The 22742-nt window shown below is 43.0% G+C and overlaps 1 protein-coding gene across 4 annotated transcripts in view; it reads left to right on the top strand.

Moving 5' to 3' along the window:
• Positions 1–5822: 5822 nt before the first annotated feature.
• PCMTD1 (protein-L-isoaspartate (D-aspartate) O-methyltransferase domain containing 1) overlaps positions 5823–22742 on the top strand; it is a 47605-nt gene continuing 30685 nt past the window's right edge. The window contains exon 1 of one of the 4 annotated variants that reach the window (XM_043484479.1): positions 5823–6057. The gene's annotated coding sequence lies outside the window, so the exon portion shown is untranslated. Of the gene's footprint in view, positions 6058–19818; positions 19902–22742 lie in introns of those variants that run through there. The other 3 variants (XM_043484478.1, XM_043484480.1, XM_043484477.1) reach the window with 3 other exon arrangements.

Genomic DNA, 22742 nt, shown 5'->3' with positions numbered 1-22742 from the left:
AACACTCTGTTCAAAGGCCAGTTGGTTCTAGTCAATTCCTCCTAATTACTGTGTTCAAGATTATCAACCTATTTAGAGCAGGAAGAATCTATAAATACTAGTTACCACTTCAGTGCCTAGACTACTCATTGCTATGGTTCAGTTTTGGTCAGTAAAGATAGGCTTATTGACCAGGGAATTTATCCTTTTCTTTTCAGAATTCAGATGCCAAGGCTCAAAAACACACACACACACACACACACACACACACACACACACTTTGTTTTATACTGTGACTCACTGAGGCAAACTCTCGGATGATAATAAACTCTCAAAGCAACAGTGACACACAGTAGACTTTTTAGCTCTGATGGGAGGCTCTGGGGTCAATGGCACATAAAGAAAATGAACTTGGCTCTTTGTGACTGCGAGAATCTAATGAACCAAATCCAGCTGCAGCCAGACTTAGTCCCCTTACCCCTTTGTACCCTACGTTCAGATGAGATAATCTCTGTTCTTCAGAAGCACACCATGAACAACATGTTAATATTTCAGTGTTACTCTATGTTACCCTTAGTCCTAAAATAACCATTCTCATTATCTTTGCAGTGCAAAATTCTCTCAATTTTGGATTTTTTTTTTAATGTTATTATGCGGCTCTTGACTGATGTTGTTTTTAACTTTTCTTGGCTGTACAGCTTCTGGGATCTTAGTTTCCTGACCAGGGATTGAACCAGTGCCCCCTGCATTGGAAGCATGAAGTGTTAGCCAGGGAGATTCTTTACTGTCTGAGGCACCAGGGAAGCCATAATTGGCTATACTTCAGTGCAAAATAAAAAGTTTAACAAAAAAAGGATGAGGGTTAGATTTCTCTTCTCTTAACGTTTAATGAGCTCTAAAAATGGAATAACTTCCTGTTTCTATTTATTAGTGCCTGACTGCCCACAGTAGAAAAGATGGTGAAAACTTGTCTCCTTGGAGAAAGAAGGAGAGGAAAAAGAGCTGAAAGTTTTCATGGAAATAGAGTATCTAAAGTGTTATTTTTGTCAACAAAAATATCTTCACTATATTATGTTAGTAACTTAAAATATATAAACCTACAATATAAAGTTAGCTTATTATGGCAATTTCTTCCCTAAACTTATTAACCACATAATGATACTTGAGTTCCAGAAAGCAGCCTGTTTTGCAAATTTTGAAACTAAGATAAAATGTAAGTATTTGTCATAAGGAAATGATTCTAACTTCTGTAATTTAATCTATTAGAGAGGGGCCAAAATCTGATATGTGGAGGAAGACAGGTTCCAAGGAAAGTGAAAAAGGAGGCAAAGATAACTATACAGTCATTAAATAATTATCAATTGTTTAAGATAAAGCAATTTATGTCATCACTTCAAAATAGTTATTTCATCTATTTAAGTGTTTATGGTAATAAACTATTTTATTCATCAACATCTTAGATCCATGACATAAAAACATATGAGCATAAATACAGCAATATCTTAAGTGATTTTAGAAATGAAATTTGCTCCTTAACTTGGCTTTCAATTGTCCTTTTTTTCTTATTCTTATTTTCACTGAATCTATCAATTTACTTATTAATAAAATGGATACATCACTTTAAAACCATCTGGCCAATTTAATATTACATAGTATACAATTAGAGAGGTAGGCATATGCAACAAGATAAGTAATCCGAAGACTTCTCAGTTTGGGTGGTCAAGGGGCTAGCTGCATAGCTTTCTTTGAGCATAAAGACTTCCAAACCAACGGAAAAGAGAAAAAGTGTTGATGTAGGAATCAGTAGTCCATTATCAGATAAGTTATTTTCAAGTAAATTCCTGAAAATGTGAGCAAGGAGGCCTAAAACAATCATTTAAATGTCTTTGGTATTTTTATGTATTGTCAGATAGAATGAAAGGCATCTACATATAAAAGCAATGTAGCACAAACACATGTTGTGGCTTAATATAAGAGATTAAATTTCTAATTAAAATTCATTTCTATTTGGATAGTCTGCACCAACAGGTTTCATTCTTAATATTAAATAGAGCAGAAATGTTGGAAGTGACTTTGGGAAGGTATTTTCTTTTTAATTGCACATACAATTCCTTTATTACTTGGATTTCAATGGTTATTGAATTTGAGAAGCTAAAAGCAACTTTTCTGCTTTTTAAGTATTTTGCTATAAATACTTCCGGTGTAGGCAGGGGGGTGGACAGAGCAAGGTATGTGTTTTTACATTTGTTGTTTGGTCTCAAAAGAATTAAATTCCTTACTGTTCCAGGTTTTTTTTTTTTTTTTTTTTTTAACACGATCATAAAGTAACTTTACATAAACTTTGTCAGTTTTTGTTTTTTTTTTTAAAACAAAACAGTAAGAAGTTTCAGAAAATACAGACTAGCTTTGAAATGCTGGGAAACTAATGGAGTCTGAAGATCAGCTTGGCATTCTGCGTGGGTAGTTCAGAGGGAAAAATGAAAAATAAAAAACAGTCACTAAAGGTTGGGGCCCCCAGAAGCAGCAGTGGTGCACAATTCCGGGTGACTTTCCTGTCTGGAAAGGATTGTGGGAGAAGTCTTTCCTTTCACACCCTCAGTCACGAATAGCATCTTTGAATGTGAACAAGAGCAACAAAACATCAGATCATGGCTCAAATGACTGAGAAAGCCTCATGAAGGAAGAAACCCTTGGGAAGGTCCATGAACAGTAGGTACAATTTCCTTAGCCATGTGATTTACAAACATTGGGAATACCAGGAATGGAGAGTTTTCACCAAAGCAAGTCTATTTCCACCCAGTTTCATATCTACAAATTATATGTAACTTAGGGGGGAAAAAGTACTGAAAAAGTGTATTTTCAAGCTTTCAGCATTGACCAGAATCGCCCAGATGACTTCTTAGCTTGGGGTGGGGCCCCTTGAATTTGCACTTCTGGGAAGTGCCCTTAAGATTTGATGTCTCTGGGCCCAGACCACAGTTTGAGAACCACTAATTTAAACAAAGTCTATTTCACTTTTTTATTAGAGGATAGCCACCTAGATTGTCATAGAGAAATCCCTAATTTTGACTATGATGTTTCTTAGGATGTGGAGTTAAGTAGTCTTTAGTGACTATGGTGGGACATAACACCAAGGAGATGCCTTGTAGTAAGTGCCGATGGCTGTAAAGACTGTCACCAAGTTCAAAGTTCCCCTTTCACCTCTGTCAGCTCTGAAGATGTGTTATAGTTCCTCAATTTGTAAATTATATAGATATCATTTCTCAGGAATGTAGGGTTAGATGCTTTCTTCACATTTAAATTTAGTTCTGCTCTAGAAAATATTGCCATCTTCCCAACGAACTAAATCAGTATGGAAATGCCACTGTGTTGCCCTTGTTTTTCAGAGTAAAATAAGTACAGTTAAACTAATTCTCTTTTATTAGAGAGGAAGTATTTATTTTTATTGTTTTTTTTGTGGGGGGTGGGGAGAAGGCAATGGACTTGTAACTGTACTGAAAATAGTACAAGGAAATAAAATTGCAGAACAAAACAGTTCCATATTTAGTAGGATTTACTTCTGGATTTCCCCCAGATATTGCAGGTCAAATCAAAGATAGAAGGAAATTCTTCCAGGCCTCAGACCAGACTTGGCACTCATTATAAATCATAACCAAGGCCCGTTATGCAACAGAGGTGTTTGCAAATGACTAGGTGATTTAAGGTTAATCTGGGCAACCCACAAAGACCTCCAATTCCCAGGCTGAAGAAAACAGGCAACAACTCTTGTCATGACTTTGGGAAATGTGAACTTCTAGAATGGTTACAGTAGTTTGTATTCTGAATTTGATTTCGTTTAATAAGCATTTGTTGAATGCTTTGCCAAGTACAAATTGGCACTTGCCATCTATCTACTTCTACAAAGATTAAATCATGAGCCCTTGCAGCTGCTGACCTTCAACATCCCCTGAAAGGAGTTCAGGGTGGAGATCAAGAATGAGGAAACTTGTGCTCTGGGAAGAACCCATAGAACTGGTCTTCAGACAGATATTTTCAGAAGATTTTATAAGCCCAATTCCTGTATCTCCCCATAGCTAGAAAAGTACTAAAAGCATCAGTGATGACATCTGCTCCTTGTGATTAGCAGCAAGTCTGCCAAAATGCCTATGTACCCCACCTTCACTAAAATTACATGCAACACGGACCTCCACCCCTACCACTTTGGAGTAGTTCTTCAGAGCTAAATGAAATGCTGTCTCCTGGGCTATAGCTCTCATTTCCTCGAATAAAACTTAACTCACAATGCTCATGTGGTGCTCCCCCCAGTCAACGGCCTCATGTGTGCAATTAGAAATTTTTTGATATCACAAGGCTCCTGCCTACCCAGGGTTCTGTATTCGCAGTGTATTCACTCTGGTTATTTTGTGCTTAAAGTTAAAACTGAAGCAACCTGGTGTGAAGAATTAATTTATGAAGGCAAGGGAGCAAGTGTTACTTTCTTGTTTCCAGGGCCAGACCTGCTGCAACTACAAGCCAAGAACTTTAGGAATAAACTGTCTTGTGGGAATCTAGATTAGTAAAGTCCAAATAAATTTCTAAATAATTTCAGATGATGGGATAGTTTAAAATTCCATTAGCCATTCAACAAACGCAGAGCACCAATCTTGCAGGAGACCCTGCACTGGGCGCTGAAGAGCAGCAGAGAACGAAGTGGGCCTGGGCCCAGACTTTGGGGATCACACAGCAGTAGGAACGCACACTCACCAGAGGGAAATCACGAAAAGTGCTAACTGGAGGCATACTCAGACATGGTCTGAAGATGGAGAACCCTGGGAAGACCTTGCGCTCTCCCCCCGATCTGCTGTCTGCTGTCGAACACCTCACCCACAAGAACAGCACTGGGTCCTGTTTGTTAATCCTCACTTACTAGCAGTCTTGTTACAAACGACCTGTGGTCAGCTTTCAAGCAGTTGCGAAATAAGAGAAAAAAAAAAAAAAAGGTCAATTACTCTGAGAAATTCCTATAGTAGACTGCAGAAAGTAAACACAGAAAGAAATAGAAAAATCAGAGAAAATGCTCTGGCAGGTGTTTCATGATTTCAGCAGTTTTCCTAACCTGACCATTTTTAGTTATCTAGCCCATGGGAGGAGATTTTCGGGTGCTGAAATTCCTGCTTGGTATGGCAGAAAGGGAACCCTGCGAGACTGCTACGTGGGCCCGTCACAGCTGGGACCTGGGGCCGGGCGCCGCAGATGGAGCGATCCTGCAAGAGACCCAGGAGGGTGGCCGCTGGGCCTGCATTCATGCTCCGTCCGCTGCAAATATAGCAAACGGGACAGCAACTGCTCTGCTCGCTTGCGCTCTCGCTCCTCGTTCTCGCAGGTTCTCCGCCAACAGTATCTGACTTAAACGCTTCCGTACACGGTCAGGGCGGCATCCCGGGAGCCCCAACTAGCTGCTCACCCGGAGACCTACAGCAGGGAAGGCGCACAGCGGAGGAGGCCCGCGGACACTGTCCGCACGTTCGCAAGGCCCGCAGCTGGGACAGAGCCCTTCCGCCGGGCAGCCCTCGGTCCCGCCTCCGCTCCCGGCACCGCCCGCCCTGACTGACGTACAGGCACCCACACAGCGGCGGGCACCGCGGAGCAGCTTCAGCTAGCGCTCGGGTCTCGGCTCTGGGACCCGCCAAGGAGGGCTAGGGACCAGTGGCAACACAGAAACCGCTCTGGCAGGCTCCCTCTCTCTGACGCCGCGTCCCGGGACCCTCGAGACCTCGCGTGGTTTTGGCCTGGGGGCGGGGCGACCCGAGGGGCGGAGCCGGATGGAGCGTCCCCGGGCCTTGTTGACACCGGCGTACTCGCGCCCGCCGCCGTCCGCGCATGCCCGGTCGCCGCCGGCTCCGAGGCCGCGGCTCTCGGGCTTCCCCCACCTGCGTCCCGGCCCCGCCCCTCCCCCCGGCGGCGGTGGCGGCGGCGGCGGCGGCTGCTCCTGCGGCGGACGTGTTGTTTTGGCGGCGGCGCTGGCTGCTGAGGAGCCAACCGAGACCCAGCGCCTCACCAGCACCGGCTGCGGCGGGCCCACCGACCGCGTCGCCACAGGTAAGGCCTCCGTCGAGGGCTGAGGGCGGGGGCGGGGCCCAAGGGTCGAGTCCGAGGGGCCGGAAGGGGAGATGGAGGCTGCAGGGGTGAGTCCCGGAGGGTGGTCGCGGGCCCGGAGGCTGAGGGGCGTGAGGGAGGTTGGGGGTTGGGTGGGTCAGGGCTGGGGAGTCGAGAAGGGGGATCGGGGGTCTGGGTCGGGGTTCTGGGCCAGGCCGCTGAGGTCGAGGGGGCCTGAGGGCCGGGGGTCCAAGGAATCGGAAGGGTCGTGAGGGCCGGGGTCGGGGGCCGGGGGTCGGGTCCGAGCCACTGAGGTGGTCGAGGGAGCCGGCGGGTGGAGGGAGACTGGAGGCCGGGGGTCTGAGGAGTCGGAAGGGTCGTGGGGGCCGGGGCTCGGGGCCGGGCTGCCGAGGGGCGTCAAGGGGGCCGGGAGTCTAAGCAATCGGGAGGGTCGCGGGAGCTGGGGTCGGAGGCCGGGGGTCGGGGCCCGGCGGCTGAAGAGGTCGGGGGGACCAGGGGGGTGGAGGGAGACTGGGGCCCCGGGGTCTAAGGAGTCGGAAGGGTCGCGGGGGACAGGCGTCGTGGCCGGGCTGCCGAAGGGCGTCGAGGGGGCCCGGGGTCTAAGGAGTGGGGAGGGTCGCGGGGGCCGGGGTCGCGCCCGCCGCTGGGCACTTCCCCGCCCCCCTGACTTTGTTATTGTCTTGGAGGAGGCGGACCTGCCCGCTGGGGCCGGAGGGGAGGGGTGTTGGGGCTGAAGCGGCGCCGCCTGTTCCCACTTTCGGTTTTGGGGTTGGGCGATTACTCCTGTGAAGTGCGGGCTGGTCCCTAGGGGGTTTACAGCGCCGGCGTCGAAATGGCCCTGGAATGGAGCAGCAAGGCGGGGAGGATTGTACGAGTCCACGGCTATCCCCCACCCCAATACTGTGCTTTCATCTGTCGTCTTTAACATTTAGAGAGCCTAACTGTGTTTTTTATGTTACTTATTAGAATCATTTGGGTATGGAGGAGGTATAGTTTGTGCCAATAGTTTTTTTTCCTCCTAGTTTTTAATTTACCTTTATTACTGAAGTATTACATGCTCTTTGAAGAAAAAAATTTAGCAGCCTAACCGTACAGGTACAGAAGTTTCCTCCCTCCCCTCACCCCCCTCACTCCCACCCATTTCTCCTCCCTCCCTTAATACCCAGGGTGTAACCAGTCTTAAAGTGTGGTGTTTAGCTTTTAAGGATTTTTCTTTGCATATTAAACTTACTGTAAATCGACTGTACTTCAAGCAAACAAAAACAAAAACCAAAATGGGATCATACATAGCACATAGTTTTTATTGGTCAACAATATCACAATTATTTCTCCTTTTTTTTTTTTTACATACCTCATTCTTTCAATAAATTACAGAGCTGTATATGTAAATTTAATTGCTGAACATTATTATTTCTATAATCTTAGCTTTTACTTAGCTTTTACTAAAGTCTACAAAGTGATACTTTGAAACATAATAAAACTTCTAGAGTGTCTGAGGCCAGTTGAGGATACTTACATATTAAAAAATTGAGTAATATGTTTACATAGAACTTAATGGCAGCTTGCAGGAGGCTTGGATGACTTCACAAAGCAGGTTACTGAAATAGTTTATTTTTTGGTTTTTTTAAGTGTACTTTTCAGAGTAAACTTAAATTCCATAGGGCCAGTTGAAAGCAAATTCTGTCCCTCAAAGGAGAACTGGACTGTGTATAAAAGGAGGAGATAGGATAGAAGGCCGGCGGCCCACAGGTTCGTGTTTCAGGCCCGTTTAAGAGGTAAGCTCTTAAGTGGAAGGGTGACCCTAGCTGCTTACCATTCAGTAAGATAGAAAGCTAGGAAGTTGCTGTTAAGTTTTATAGTTGTGTGTGCAGACGCTGGAGGCTTTGGTGATTTAATCACTGCCCTGTGCTTATTGGAAATGTGTAGCATGTTCATATTGCCTTCCAGGGAGGACAACTTTGGGAATCACAAGGAACCACTTGATTCTCAGCATATGTAGCTTGCGATCTTAGGCCCAGCTGTGTAGCATTTTATTATTTGGGGAACTATGTTCAGAAGGAATCAGAAACATCCGTGGCATTTTTAATTATCGTGGCTGATAATAGAAGCACTCTTTCCTGTATTTCTCACAACCTAGGTGGCATGCTGTTCAGTCTATGGATTTTTAAAGAGAGGCTCTCAAAGCCAACTGCTCAAAACCCTGTTACCTTTTTACTGGTAGTGGCTAAATTAGACTTGGGCATGCTTCTTGCTCCACACATGCTGCCAAGAGCCTGTGGTTTGCTCTGCCGTGCTGCCCCCCATTAGTGAAAATTACCTTACAAAATCACTGATGTCTGAGTTTCCTCCTCCTTTTTGGCTTGGAAATGTTCCTTAAGAGTAGAGACATGAATATAATTGTGTGCATTGAAAAATAATCTAAAGGATAATTAGTGTGAATCTCTAGTGATATCTTTTTAGATGGGGTTTCTGATGGTGTGTTATTAAAATATTGAATACCTTGGAGTGATGCCATTAACCGGGAAGATGGGAATTGTGTTACTTTAGTCTTTGGTTACTCCACTAGATACCATGCTCATTTGGGCATCATAGTAAATTGTAGCTCTTACAGATACTTTTATTCTGTTCCTTAAAGACTAGTCTCATTTCGTTTAGCATTTTTTATGAACCCAGTTACACTCTTTGTAAACTAATATGATGGAAAGAATACAAAGAGGGCCCTAAAAAGATTGATTTCCATATTTATTTTGGTCTTCTAAAACTGCATCGTGACCAGCAATTTAATAGCATCTATGTCATAATGTTATGGTTATTAATCTGTTTTGGTTTTCCAGCACATGTGAAAACTGTGGTTTAAAGAAATATGGCAAATACTGAAGTTAAAGTGTGATCAGTTGTAATATATATGTATTTGAGAAGAAACCCATGTATAGGAAAATATTTGAGCTTTTATTCCTGGCAGTTGTTAAAGGATGTAATTATGTGCACATTTAAGTGGCTAATCTGCCATCGCTTGTCTCTTGGACGACTCATGCTGGATGTAAATGGGTTTATAGTTGTGGGATATAAACAACAATGCAGCACCAGCAAGACGTCTTTAGGATACGCTGGTACTCCCAGCCATTGTAGGATGGGGAGTCCAATACTGTGTGTGCATATTCTCAGAAATTAGTAAGAGAGTTCTTATGACTGGTGGGTAGGAATAAAAAGTTTTCCAGTTTAGCCTAAAAAATTGTTTCTGTGAGGGGAATGCATTCATGAGTAGCCAGAAATCAATAAACTTTTACATCCTATGAATGGTAGCAGTAGCATCAGCATCACCAGAGTTTAAAATCTAGATGGGATTTAAAAGCTAAGTATAAAACAACTCTGGACTTGCTGAAAGGACCTGTTCCCTGACAACTTTGTTTCTAAGGAGAAGCTAGTTCAGATGCAAGATCTTGAAGCCGGAATTAGAGGGGAGAAAATCTGAGAGTTGGCCCTCAGCGTAGACAGAGGGGAGTCAGCTATGTGGATGGAGATCAAGGGAAATAAGAATGTGAAAGTTACAGTTCTCTGAGCTTAGAGATACTGAAAAAAAATATGTCTGGGGGTTGAGATGAAATAATTAACACTATGTGGTAACCTGCAGGCTCTTGTAAACCCGTAATGACCACATTAGCATGAGTCAGTTGAGTGTGTAATCTCAAGTGCAGTGAGCATCTGAGAATTGTGGGCCGTGAAGTACCCTGAGGCCCTTGTCTTCCCTCTTCTCCTGGCCAGCATCTCGGATTCCTGGGCCCTGTGACCTTTGTTTTCTCACCTCCCTGAGGTACAGGTCACCTGAGAGGGCCTCCTCATCTCCCTTTGGGAGCTGTTTTTTCCCTTTTGGCCACCACAGGCCCCTTGTTCCCGCTGTTCTTTCCTTCTTTGTGAGGCCCGAGTTCTGCATAGCTTCATTTTCTTTCCAAAGCTTCAGACTTGCCTTTAACTTGGTTTTCTTGAAAAACTTTTAAGTGGCTGTCATTTTGTTTCTTGAATCAAATACATTCAGAACTGAAGTGTTTTGTTTGCAAATTTAATTCTTTTTTTCTCCATTTACTTGTTTATATTAATCATCACATTTTCTTAGTCATCTGGACTCAAAGGACATCTTTGATTCCTCGCTTTCCTTTTTTTAGAAATGATTTGTCATTTTATTGCATATTGTTCCTGATTCTCCTGTCTTGCATATTTGCAGCGGTGAAACAGTTCTAATCCCTTTGCTTCAGCTGTCCTTAACAGGGGACAACCATAATCTCTTAAGTTTGTGCCATCCATCATGCATACTGCTGTCAAATTAACTGTGCAGCCCTGATCATTTTTTTCCCTGCATGGGAACAAAGCAGAGCTCCAAATTTACTGTTTCTTCTGACAGTCACTGTGCTGGCATGCTTTGTCTTGTTTGGTCCTCATGATAGCTTTTTGTCTTAGGTACTATTGTGCCACTTTACAGGGAAAGAATTTGAGACTTCATGAACCTGAAGAAGTTGCTAATAGGTGGAAGATCTGGAGTTTGAATCCGAAGCCTGTCTTCCAGTTCTGTGTTCTTGCAGAGTTCTGCACCTCCACGGAGTGGCTCTTGATCAGCTCTGGGATACGGTCCCTGTTCTTCACCTTTGCGTTTCAAAAGTGCCTTACCTGACCCCAGCACTCCTTCGCACATTTGTTTCTTGTTTTATTCAGGCTTTTGGTTTCTTACACATTTTCGTTCAGGATTTATTCCCTTTCCCATGTCTGCTTTTCAAGGAGGTCCCTGTGCAGAAAGGCTAGCTGATGGGCTATATTTCCCTCGGGCTCCTCTTCCCTGTCTGCTAGCGAGGTCTTTTCTCATTCATATAGTTGTTAAGCTCTTGATGAGAACCTTCTACTCTGAATTTTGAGTACTCTAACAGTTGTAATTGGATTATAAAATGTTAGAAAGCAATGTGTTGTAGACACTTAGGAGATGTGTGTGGATGAAAATGATCTCTGGTCACCTGCCCCATTAATGGTAATTTAAGTAGTTTTTTATTTTAGTTGGTGGATGACACAGTAGTTTAATGGAATTTTTAATTTTGTGTATGTAACAAAACCGGATTTCCTTGTTGTAGGCTATCAAATGAGTTAAATTTTCAGACTCATTTCTAGGTAATTATGATAAGTAATTTATTTGTAAAACTACTTATAAGATTTTTTTTTACATGCACATGTCTAACCTTGATTTTCTCATGGTTAATGGTTACCATGCAGAGGTTAAAATTTTATATTTCTCTATATTGCCTTTTGGAGAAGGAAATGGCAACCCACTGGTATTCTTGCCTGGAGAAGTCCATGGACAGAGGAGCCTGGTGGGCTACAGTCCATGGAGTCACAAATAGTCGTAAACGACTAAGCGACTAAACAACAACATACTGCCTTTGCATCTTGTATTACAGTTTAAGTATTACATTACTGTAAGTACTATATTAATGTAAGTATTTTATTAAGTAATATGTTTTTGCTTTGTTATATAAAAATATAATCCTTTCTGGTAGAAGCTGAGAATGTAGGCTATCTCGGTGATGGCATTGGAGTTTAATAAAAGTGTTTATATAAGTTTGTAAAAAAAAGTATTTAATAAAAGTGTTATCGATTCTCAGACTAATCAGTTTGTCAGTCTTCCAGCTCTCAACTTTATAAAGGATTAAAATAATCATAAATACTTCTCTGAAGATAAAAGTTTTAAGCAAGTTTATAATAGTTACTTGATTTTAAAAACATATAGTCACATGGGTCAAGGTATAAGTGTTATAAAAAGTTTATAGACTGAAAGTTACTCCTCCTCCACCTCCCATTTTCCCCACTGAGAGGTAGTCACTTATCTTTGGAATGATACAGAAGAAGCAGTTCGTTTGTTTACAAGTATATTTGAATAAATATTTTTCTTTCAAGTTATGGTGAGGTATAATATATTGCAAATAGTTTCACTTGCATTTTTCACTCAGTGTTTCTGTGATATTCCATAACAGTAGATAAAGAATTTCTTCATTCTTTAAAATTTTTTTGCAGCCTCAAAGGATCAGCTGTATATCACTACATATATAGATTATATAGTCATTTATTTAACCATATTCCCTACTGATGGACATTTAGATTGTTTCCCATTCTTTACTGTTACACACATCCATTGAGGCAACTGTTTGAAGGAAGAGAAATAAAAACTGGAAGATCTTTCTAGAGAAAAATAAAATTTGAAAGCTAAAATGGCTGTTTCTTGGTAGAGAATCAGATGGATACCTTTTGAGGCTGCTGATGGGTGAGTGAATGGAGAGAAGGAGGGGACCATGTGAGGATGCTGGGAGCTGTTGACAGCCTAATAGGAAGAGGGGGGATGGCAGTGATGAATGGCAGCAGCTCCTGGGACTAATTGTCTGCTCTGGGCGAGGCCAACTCTGCCTGTGTTTACAAGTTCTGTGCTCAGAAATGATTCTTGATATCTGGAAAGTCATCTCTGGGACTGTGGCTTATAGTAGTATATCTAACTTAGGAAACCTTTTCAGGGAATGGAATAAGATATCTGGGTGTTGTCTGGAAGGAAGTGTCATGGCCAACAACACAATATATTTTATGAGGTCATTAACTTTTTTACTGTAATATTGTGTGTTCAGAGATAAGATTTAAAGTACTGAAATAAATGAAGTTAAACAAATTCCTCCTTCAGCAAACCTCTTGCCATCCACATCTGTTCCTCATGGGTTGCTTGGGTAATAATGATGGCTTTTTAACAGTGTGGTGTGAGTCCTTTCAGAGTTTATGTATAAACAAAAGTAACATTCATGCATCTTAGACATGTCAGTCAGAATCCTACTGAATAGCAAGTAATGGTAAGACTAATGAAGGTCAGAATTGTATGGATTAACAAGTGAGCGATGGTGGGTACCAGCTAAACAGTGAGTGCCCCTTGATTCCTTCAGACCAGGGGTGCTCTGAGTGCAGAGTGGCGGTGTACAGTGCGTGTCAGCTGCTGATGTGGTGCAGCTGTCCTACCAGGTTACTCCTAACTGGGCCAGGAAGTGCTGTGCGTCATCCGTGGTGGTGTAGTAAGCATGGCTTACTGAACAGGGTTATTGAACATGGTAATAAAAGGTCATTTATTTTTGTTCATCCATGGACCCCTGCCACATATAATAGCTGTAAGAATTCACTGTAGAAAGACTAGAAGATAAGGATAAAAAGCAAATAGATCATTGGGAATGCAGTCATTGGGATGGTGTCTCCTTTAGTTAATTCTCAGAGATTTCTGTATTAATGAGAACACCAGCTAGAAAAGCTCAGCTTTATAAATCCTGCTGTCAAATAAGACATATATTTATTTGGTGATAGAAGTTTGGAAATTGTGATCACTTGAATCTTCTCTGACCTGCATGCTCTGCCAGGTAACCAGGACTGTGGTAGGGTCTCGGCTCAGCCGTCAGGTTGTTTGTACACATATGTGGTCAAGTGCCGAGTGGTGTAGCTGTTGTGAGGGAGCCCCATGTGTCAGTGGGTGTCAGTACGCTCCTCTGTTGCTGCTCCTGGGTTAATAGTTCAGAGATCTTACTCTGATAACAAATCATTGTATTTTTGTAATCTGTCTTTAAAATACTGGATCTTAAGTGCCTTAGGAATATTTAGAAATGCCATAGCTCAAAAAAAAAAACACCAAAAAAACCCCCACACAAGTGAACCTTTCTTAGTCAGACAGTGTTTAGAAGGCGGGTGTATTTTATCCCATTCATTAGTCTCCTGTTTGCATTGTAGTCTCTTGATGACTAGAGTAGATTTTTAAATTCAGAGTCAGTCATCTCAATACTCAAATATAAGAGCAAGTTTTGGAATACGTGAAGGTAGTTACTACAATTTTACTTTTAAGAAAAAGCCTGGCAGTGGTCTGTAGTGATTGAACATATATTGTAAAATAATACATTGTAAAAGAATTACTTTAAATACTGCTAAACCATTTTAATGGTTTAAGGGACTTGACTTTTCCTGCAAGTAGAGTGATTTTGAACCTTTATTCTTTTTTGAACCGCAGAAATTAGAAATGGAAGAAGAAAATTTAGGCTTTTCTATAGTAATTGATACAAATATCTATATTGTAACTGTTCCTGAAATTGGTTTGGTTCTGAAGGAAAGGGAGGGAAGTCAGCATGGTCCTAAACTAGCTCAGTTACCTCACTGTTGATGGCAAAAAAGCTTTCTGCAGGCTTTCTTCTTGTTAAGGAATTATTCAGTTGTCACTTTATTTTAATAACACCTGGTTTTATCGTGCCTCCATGGTACATTTTATATGTGTGTGGTCCACACTTGACACGGACGCATGCCCGAATGCCCTGTTTTCACAGACACCATTTCCTGTGCTGCCTTAGGAAGTCTCACAGGTGTGTGGCTGATGCTCCCCCGAGCTCTGCGTGTGCACTCAAGTCGTGTCTGACTCTTTGCAATCCCTTGGACTGTAGCCCATCAGGCTCCTCTGTCCATGGGATTCTCCAGGCAAAAATACTGGAGTGGGTTGCCATTTCCTTCTTCAGGGGATATTCCTGACCCAGGGATTGAACCTGGTCTCCTGCCTTGCAGGCAGTTTCTTTACCGCTGAGCCACCTGGAAACCCTATCTGGGAGCTGTGCGATAGGAGATGCTAATATTTTGATGCTTTAACATTTTCACTCATGTAACTATTTATTTAATCTTTCCAACAGCCTTGTCAAAGAGGATCTTGTCTGGTGAGTATCACTAGTCTCATTTTTATAGATGCAGGAATTGAGACTCAGAGTTACTTCCTTGTCCTGAGTCTTGTTTTCTTTCCTGTGAAATGATCTGCAGTCTTCAAGGACAAAGGACTTGATACAAGAATAGACCTTGAACTCAAAGCCTTCTCCTAAGCAAGTTAGGTAACCCTTTTCCTTGTAAGTAATACTGTTACACAGAGTTTTGAGTTAATGTACATAAAAATGCCAAAACTTAATATACAGTAAGTGCTCAGCTAATGACAGTTGCACTAATGATAAAGATAATAATGTTTTAGGAGTGACATACTACATTTCAAAGATTATGGGACCTCACGCGGTGGCTCAGTGGTAAAGAATCCGCCTGCCAGTGCAAGAGACATGGGTTCAATCCCTGGGTTGGGAAGATCCCCTGGAGTAGGAAATGGCAGCCCAGTCTAGTATTCTTGCCTGGGAAATTCCATGGACAGAGGAGTCTGGTGGGCTACAGTCATGGGGTCCCAAAGAGTCGGACATGACTTAGCAGCTAAACAGTAACAGGAGTCATACGCTATTCAGAGATTATGGGACCTCACATAGCGTAGTGTCCATTTAAATGAAAGGCCAGGCGTGGGAGCAGTCTCACATCAGTGTTGTGTGGGTGGAATCAGAGGTGAAAGGAGAGAGAGCCTTGGAGGAGCCAGGGAGCCAGGAGAGCGGTTGTCCTGGAGCCACATCAGGTCACATGGTCATGTGTGAAATAGCAAATTTGAGTCATCTGGTCAACAAAAAACAAGAAATTCCTACAGCGAAAGGGAAAGACAGAATTCTAAACTGTGGAGCGTGTGTCCTGCATGCGTTAGTCCCTGAGGTGTTCCTAACATACTGTTGTCACTGATGTTTTTGGTAATGATTTGGGACCATAAAGAAATGTTGACTTATACTGGATATTTTCTAAGATTGTGGAACTGTCACACTGTAGGAAGACTTTCATCAATTTATTTCACTCTTTAAAGAACTATCTTTCAGTTATCTGTAGCATTAGTTCTTTTGGCTGTCTATGGTGTTAGAGAAAATGAATTTTATTAAATTTGAATATGTACATTTTATTTGATTCTTAAAACAGTATAGTTGAGAGTGAGGTTCATAGTCAGTGTTCAGGTAAAGGCCAGGAGTTTAGACCTTCATAAATATGTTTGATTCTGGGCCTTTTTCTCACTTAGTCCAAAGCTTATTTATAAAGTCCAGTGTCTGGTTGCTTCCTTTTATATCCATTAATCACTCTGTTGTGCAGAATGTTATTAAAATGAAGTCCTGCTCCTAATTGTCTTAATATCCCTTTTGCTCACGCATCTTTCCATTCATTTTTAGTGACAACACACAGAGCACCACCTGCAGGGCAGTGTGTTTTTAGTGTGTTGTTAAAAGTGTGCTCCCTCTTGAGGCCAGCCTGGGTCATACTGCATTCAAGTTTGGACAGTTTTGAATCTGCTGCAAATATCCTGAAAAGTACCAGCAACTGGGAAAAGGTGCCGACTCTCACATATGGGGTCTTACTCATGCTGCCTTCACTTTCTGTCAGCACTCAGAATCTGTGTAGTGGCTTCCCTTCCCACTGTCCTAAAAGCAAGGTCAGGAATGAAGCAGATTGGTGCCCTAAGTGGTTTTAAGCTTGAGTGCAGTTTCTCCCAATGGTATACTATATTAGGAATGCTAAAATTTTTTTGTGATACTGCTCAAGGTTTAGGGCTGGGCATACATTGTCTTTTATAAGAAAAAAAATGATAACATGGCTTAAGAATAACCAAAGCAAAGTGTTAATGGTTTTATTTGTTGTAGTGTTTACAGTTAGTACATCAAGTTGAATTTCAGGGTCACCTTTAAAGTCCTCTTGCAGTTAGTGTGTGGTATAGTTGTTATTGTTTCAGGGGCCTTTAGATTGTCTTCACATGACCATGCCTTATACTTAAGTGAATTCCAAGTTCTGTCAAGGAACATGAGCAGATCTCTTGCCACTGATTATACTGTGATCTCTTGTTTCTTTTCCTGTATCTTGGGTGAGTAATAGGAGAGGTGGTAATGGATTCAGTCCCCAAGTATCCAGATTTAATTCCCCATGGAGCAGCGTTCTACTATAGAGTTTGGGTGGTATGGCAGACAGGTATTGCCTCCTTCCCCAAGATGTTCGTGTGTTAGTTCCTGGGCCCTGTCACAATGTCATCCTGTATGGCCAAGGGGAATTAAGGTTGCCGATTAGCTGACTTAAAGATGGGGGGAGTATCCTGTATTATTCTGATGGGCCCAGTGTAATCACAGGGTTCCTTAAAAGTGGAAGGAGGAGGGACAGTGAGCACTCAGCCTGACGGGGCTGCTTGGAAGACAGAGGAAAGGACCATAAGCCTAAAGAAAGCAGGCAGACAGCAGAGAAGTTGCTGTGGTGCTTCCTTGATGGAAGCTGCCAGAAATCTGCTCTCTGGGGTGCCAGGCAGAGATGTTCACAGAGAGGTGTTTCACCAGAGGCTGCTTTCCACCAGATGCTCATGGGGGCTGCTGAGGGAACTGGGTGCAGGGACCCCTGCTGAGCTGTGGGAGCCTGCCAGGAGATGACTGGACTATCCAAGGTTGGGAGTCCTCAAGAGGTGTTAGGCAGAAGATTAGGGTGAGGAGCTGAGAGGAACAGGAGAGCATGAGAAGGAAGCATTATTCGTGGGGCCTGTTTGATTTGGGAAGAGAGTGGTCCTGATACGTGTCAGCAAACTGACCCATGGGTTAAACTGGGCCAGCACTTATGTGTAGCCTGCAAACTAAGAATGGCATTTACATTTTCAAATGGTTGGGAAAAAAACTAGAAAAAGAGTAATATTTTATGATGTGAAAATTGTATGTAATCAGGTTTCAAGTGTCCATAAATAAACCTTCTGGAACACAGCCACCGTGTTTGACTTAGAAGCTGGTTGTGGCTGCTTTGCTCTGGAAGCACAGTTCAGAAGCTGTGATGGAAACCGTGGCCTGTAAATCTTAAAATACGTGCGGTCTGACCTTTTATAGGACCTCAAGGCCTGAAGGTTAAGTGCAGTGGTAGAAGGGTCAGTGATTCGATACAAGACGTGCTTGGAAAATGAGATGAGGACCTGGAGGGGCAGTGGGAGCAGCTCCTCAGAGACTCCGACAGTGCAGTTGTTGGGGCTTTGGAGTTTGAACAGTTGTGAGGGTGCCCAGGATGATGGTTAGGTCTGGCAGCCGAGGACCTGCAGCTCAGATGCCAGAGTCCTTGCTGATGACGGGGCCTGGGCCCTCAGGGCCCTCAGTGCAGATGGGGAGGTCGACGGAGTGGAAAGCAGTCATTGTCAATGTTCTAGGCCTTCATAAACGAGAGGGGTGTGTGTGTGTGTGTGTGTGTGTGTGTGTGTGTGTGTGTGTACACATTAAGTAATGTAAACTCATATCATGTGTTCACATTGATTCCTCCAGTTCCATCCAGCTCATAAGATATACCCTCATGGTGTGTATGTTAAGAATTTTATATGTAGCTCACTATTTACTCTTCATAACTTGATGATGTGGTTATTTTTCCCATTTTATAGACAGGGAAACTGAAGACCATAGGTTAAACAACTGGCCTGAGATGCATGGTCAGTAAATGACATCAGATGCTTTGTTTCCCTCTGATACAATCTTTCTTTGGAACCAAGAGTCCAAAAGGCAGGAAGAGGAGGAAATGAGAGGTTAAGGAGAGGGAAGGAGAGCTGAATTGAACATCTTTTCAGCTGAGAGAATGGGAAGTTCTCCTGAGTGAGAGGTCGAGAGCCTGTGGGCCAGCTGTTGTGTTTCAGAAAGGTTCACGGCTTGACAGACCGGATTTGAGTTGTGGCTCAGCCCCTGCCAGCTGTGAGCTTGTCTTGTGGTCTGAGCTCTGTCCTCCTCAGTAAAATAAAGTTGGTGCCTCTTCATAGGTATGCTGAAGATACAGACTCCAGCGCTCGGTAGGTGCATAGGAAATTGCCCATGTGTATGTTACCATTGCTGAAACAAGGGTAAGGTTTATATTACCATTGATGTAGAGTTAAGTGGATATTCTCAGCAGTGTTTGGCATGGAGTACTGAACCTTAGCTTATCCTATTCTTTTTCTTTCTTTCATAATTCTTTTTTTTATATTCCCTGATACGTATTTGTCGTCATTGAGGAAGGTTTTCCCCTGTGTGGTTGCCTCTGTACTCGAAGCAGCCTTGGTCCATGGCTCCAATGACAAGGTCCTTGAGGGCCCAAAAAAGAAAGGTCCTTTGTTCATGCCCTCAGATAGTGTGTTCTGCTTTGTGTGGGTCACTCATCTTCTTCCCCCAAAGCTGGGTGCGCTCTGTCCCCACCTCTGCAGAGAGAGGCGCACACAGGAGCTGCCATTGGCTGCTTGCCACTGGGCCAGGAGGGGAGGGAGGAGTCAGTGTTCAGTCTGTTCTCTTCCCCCTTCACGACATCTGTCTGCCATCTGCTTGCTTCCCACCTCCTTTGACTTGTCTTTAACCTTCTGTAAAACATCCCTGAGCTGCCTGAAAGACAACATAATATTAAACTGTGCCGCCAGTGGTTCTTCCCCTCAACCAAATGCATTCCAGTCACAGATCTGATTTTGAAAGAATAGCAAGCACCTTTTGGAGCACTTAGCAGTCACGTCAGGTGAGTTGCTGTGAAGATGCCCGCTGTTCTTCCACACCAGACACGTCCCGGAGAGAAAAGGCTGCGGGGTGAGACTGTGCTCGAGGAGTAAAGGCTGCCGCTTCCTTAACCTGTTCAGTCCTTTAGTCTGCATTTTGTCCTTTTCTGCCTTCATCCTTTCTTCTTGTTCTCAGAGCCCTTATCTTGCTTTTATGTTTAATGTAGGACTTGAATACCCTTAAAACTTTTTTTCTGTGTTACAGAAAATGGCAGGAGGGGAGCAGAAAAAATTGTGATTGAAGTAACAGAAATGCTGAGACAAGCATACTCATTCCTAGATAACTAAAACTCAGTTGTGTTCAAATGCAGGTTTAACCGATGCCCAACTAGCAGAGAAGTCAGAGCCCTGGGGAACCTTAGGAATCAGAGAATTTAGCCTCTTCACTTCACAGGTGAGGAAATGACGTCCTGGAGGGATGCCCAGAGCCATACAGCAAAGTTGTCACTGGGGTCAAGGCTGGACCTTGGTCTCTTGACTTGTGTTTGGCACTTTGCATGTTTGAGATGGAATTACTTCAGACAAATGGCAAACACATCCCATGACTTAGTGCTGTAATTGGTTTTTAAACTACTGTTTGCTTTACTTATAAAAATGAACTGTATTTCAAGTTAGGGGATTATGGTTGAATTATCAAAATATTCACTACAGATTTAACTTGCAAACTCCTCATACGTACATTGATAATAATCAATTTACAATCTCTTGTTCCGTAGTCAGGGGATTGGTTACTTGATGCATCTGTCTGGTGGGATATCATGGCCTTGGATTTTGCAAGTATTTTTGATGGCATGAATAAATAATGAAGACATATCAAGTGAAAGTCTGAAATATATATACAGTATAGTATCAACATTGTGTTAAGAAACAAGAATATTGATGCTTACAAAGTAAATAATAGTGGCTCTTTGAAGGTTAGGATTATCAGTAATATTTATTTTACTTGGTTTTCAAGTTTTCTGTGAATTTGTATACTACTATTATAATCAAATCAGTGAATATTATAAAATGGAATTTATAATAATTATGCATATTATTTATATGTAATGGATTCATATTTCACTTTTTTTTCAGAAAAATGTTATATGATAAAATGGCATCTTTGAAGCTCTGTGGTGTAAATTATTTATATTATGACCTTTTCCGGTTCCTTGATTTTTCTGCTGTATACTTTTATTTAGCGTATTTTTATTCCTTAGGAAGTTACTGTCCATGTGTCTCTGTTGTACGTCATCTGGTCTAAATAAATCAATACCGCTGTCTTTATCTTTACCTGGTCAGTTTTGTTCACATAACGCATGCACACAGTTGAGAAGGTTGAGTGACGCTGCAGGCCTTGACGACAGCTCAGCGGCTCCCGGCTCCACCTGTCCTCAGCCAGGAGACTGACGCCAGAGGGAAGGGGACGGCATGGAGCCGCCGCAGGGAACACTGCCTCCACGGTGCACAGAGACATTGTGCAGCGTGGACAGCTTTTACTCTCCATTACAGGTGGAGGCTTAGCTCCCATGCCCCTCGAAGTCTTTCCTCTTATTCGCCCAGGGTGGTTAAAGGACTATTCAGATGAATATCAGCAATTACGTTTGCACTGGTACTACTATGTAAATAGTAAATATTGTCTTCCACAGACCAAATAATGAGTTCGCATTCTAAAAGTCCCTTTGTTTTCTGGTGGGTGTTGGTTTTCCCTTAATATCCTGTTTTAGTCCCTTAGTGTGCCCTGTCTGTCTCTGAGCCTTCCCTGGCAGTCTGAGGCCCAGGCTCTGTGTCCCGGGGCCTGCCGGCTTGCCTAGACCCTGGGTTCTTCTGGCTTCAGCAGCACTGCTTTCTTACCCAGGCTTAGCTCTGCGGTGCTGTGCCTTGAGTGGGCATGTGGCCCCCATCTCTTCTACATCCCCAGACACCTTTCTTTCCTTCTGCTGTCTGTGCTTCTCCAGGCAGCTCTTCTGATTCTTCCATCCCACCTGTGTTTGGGCTGGGTGCCCAGTAGCACCCTCGTGTAACTTCTGTGCTCATCTGATTTTGGAATTGTTTATGCCAGTTGTTTTCCACATGTGGTCTGGGGTCTTTGAGGTCTTCTGAGAGCTTTCAAGGGCCTGAGTAGTCTTTCCTGGGTTTTCTACTGTAACCTCTGAAAACACCTTCTGTTCTGCAAAGCAGCTGGGCTTGTGGGAAGCTTAGCTTTGGGTGTAACATTGAAAGCCTGTGCAATCAGCTGTACCAGCAGAAACAACAATCTCAATAAAATTTCTAGGGCAGCTGTCTCTGCTGGGGTCTGGACCTGGCTTTAGTCAATCAGTCCTCCACAGTCGTAACCCCCAGTGTTCATGGTCCTGCTTTAACCCTGCTTTGACATTTTGACATTTGACCTGCTTTGACATTCAGGCCCTGGATATCATTTTACTTGGAGACAGATGTCATTTTTATTTATTAAAATAAAAAAAAAATCTGAACCTGGTTATAGCCTTCATTAGTCTGTTTTAATTCATGGAAAATGTCTTAGTGTTTTTTCATCTGTGTGCACAGTCCCCCAGATCACTTGAAGACCCTGTCTCATTGTCTTACAGGAAGGTACTCTGTTCTCAGCTTTTTGTTTAAAGTTTTCATAAGCTGCTGAGGTGTGCCTCTAAAGTGTGGAAGCTTGTCCCTTCCTGTCACTTCAGAACATGCACATATATTGTGACCACCACACCTTCATCTTTATCTCCACGTCATTACTCTGTATGTTGAATGTGAGCTCATTTTGTGTTGGGATTCTCTGGTGGCTCAAACGGTAAAGAATCTGCCCGCAATGCAGGAGACCTGGGTTCAATCCTTGGGTCAGGAAGATCCCCGGGAGAAGGAAATGGCAACCTACTTCAGTATTCTTGCCCGGAGAATTCCATGAAAGGAGGAGCCTGGCGGGCTGCAGTCCACGAGACAGTCCACAGAGTTGCAAAGAGTTGGACATGACTGAGCAACTAAGTAACTTTGATTTGTGTTAAAGAAACATTCATCATAGCAGGTTGTACCTTATATTCTGGGAAGCCTTTCCCGACTTCCTCCTGCATTACCCTTTGAGCTTTCTGTTCAGATCTGTTTGTCTTTCCTACCAGACTAGATGGAAAGGAGTCAGGGAAGTCGGCTTCCACAGTGTATGGTGTGTCTGGCTGACAGAGTGGTGTTTTCGCCAGCCTTCTGAGGCCTGTGTCTCAGGCCTGTAGCGGTGGATTTGAAACACAGATGCCCTGCACTT

This window comes from Cervus canadensis, chromosome 12 (assembly GCF_019320065.1).
Source record: "Cervus canadensis isolate Bull #8, Minnesota chromosome 12, ASM1932006v1, whole genome shotgun sequence".
Classification (NCBI taxonomy): Eukaryota; Metazoa; Chordata; class Mammalia; order Artiodactyla; family Cervidae; genus Cervus; species Cervus canadensis.
This window is presented reverse-complemented; position numbering and strand designations above follow the sequence as displayed.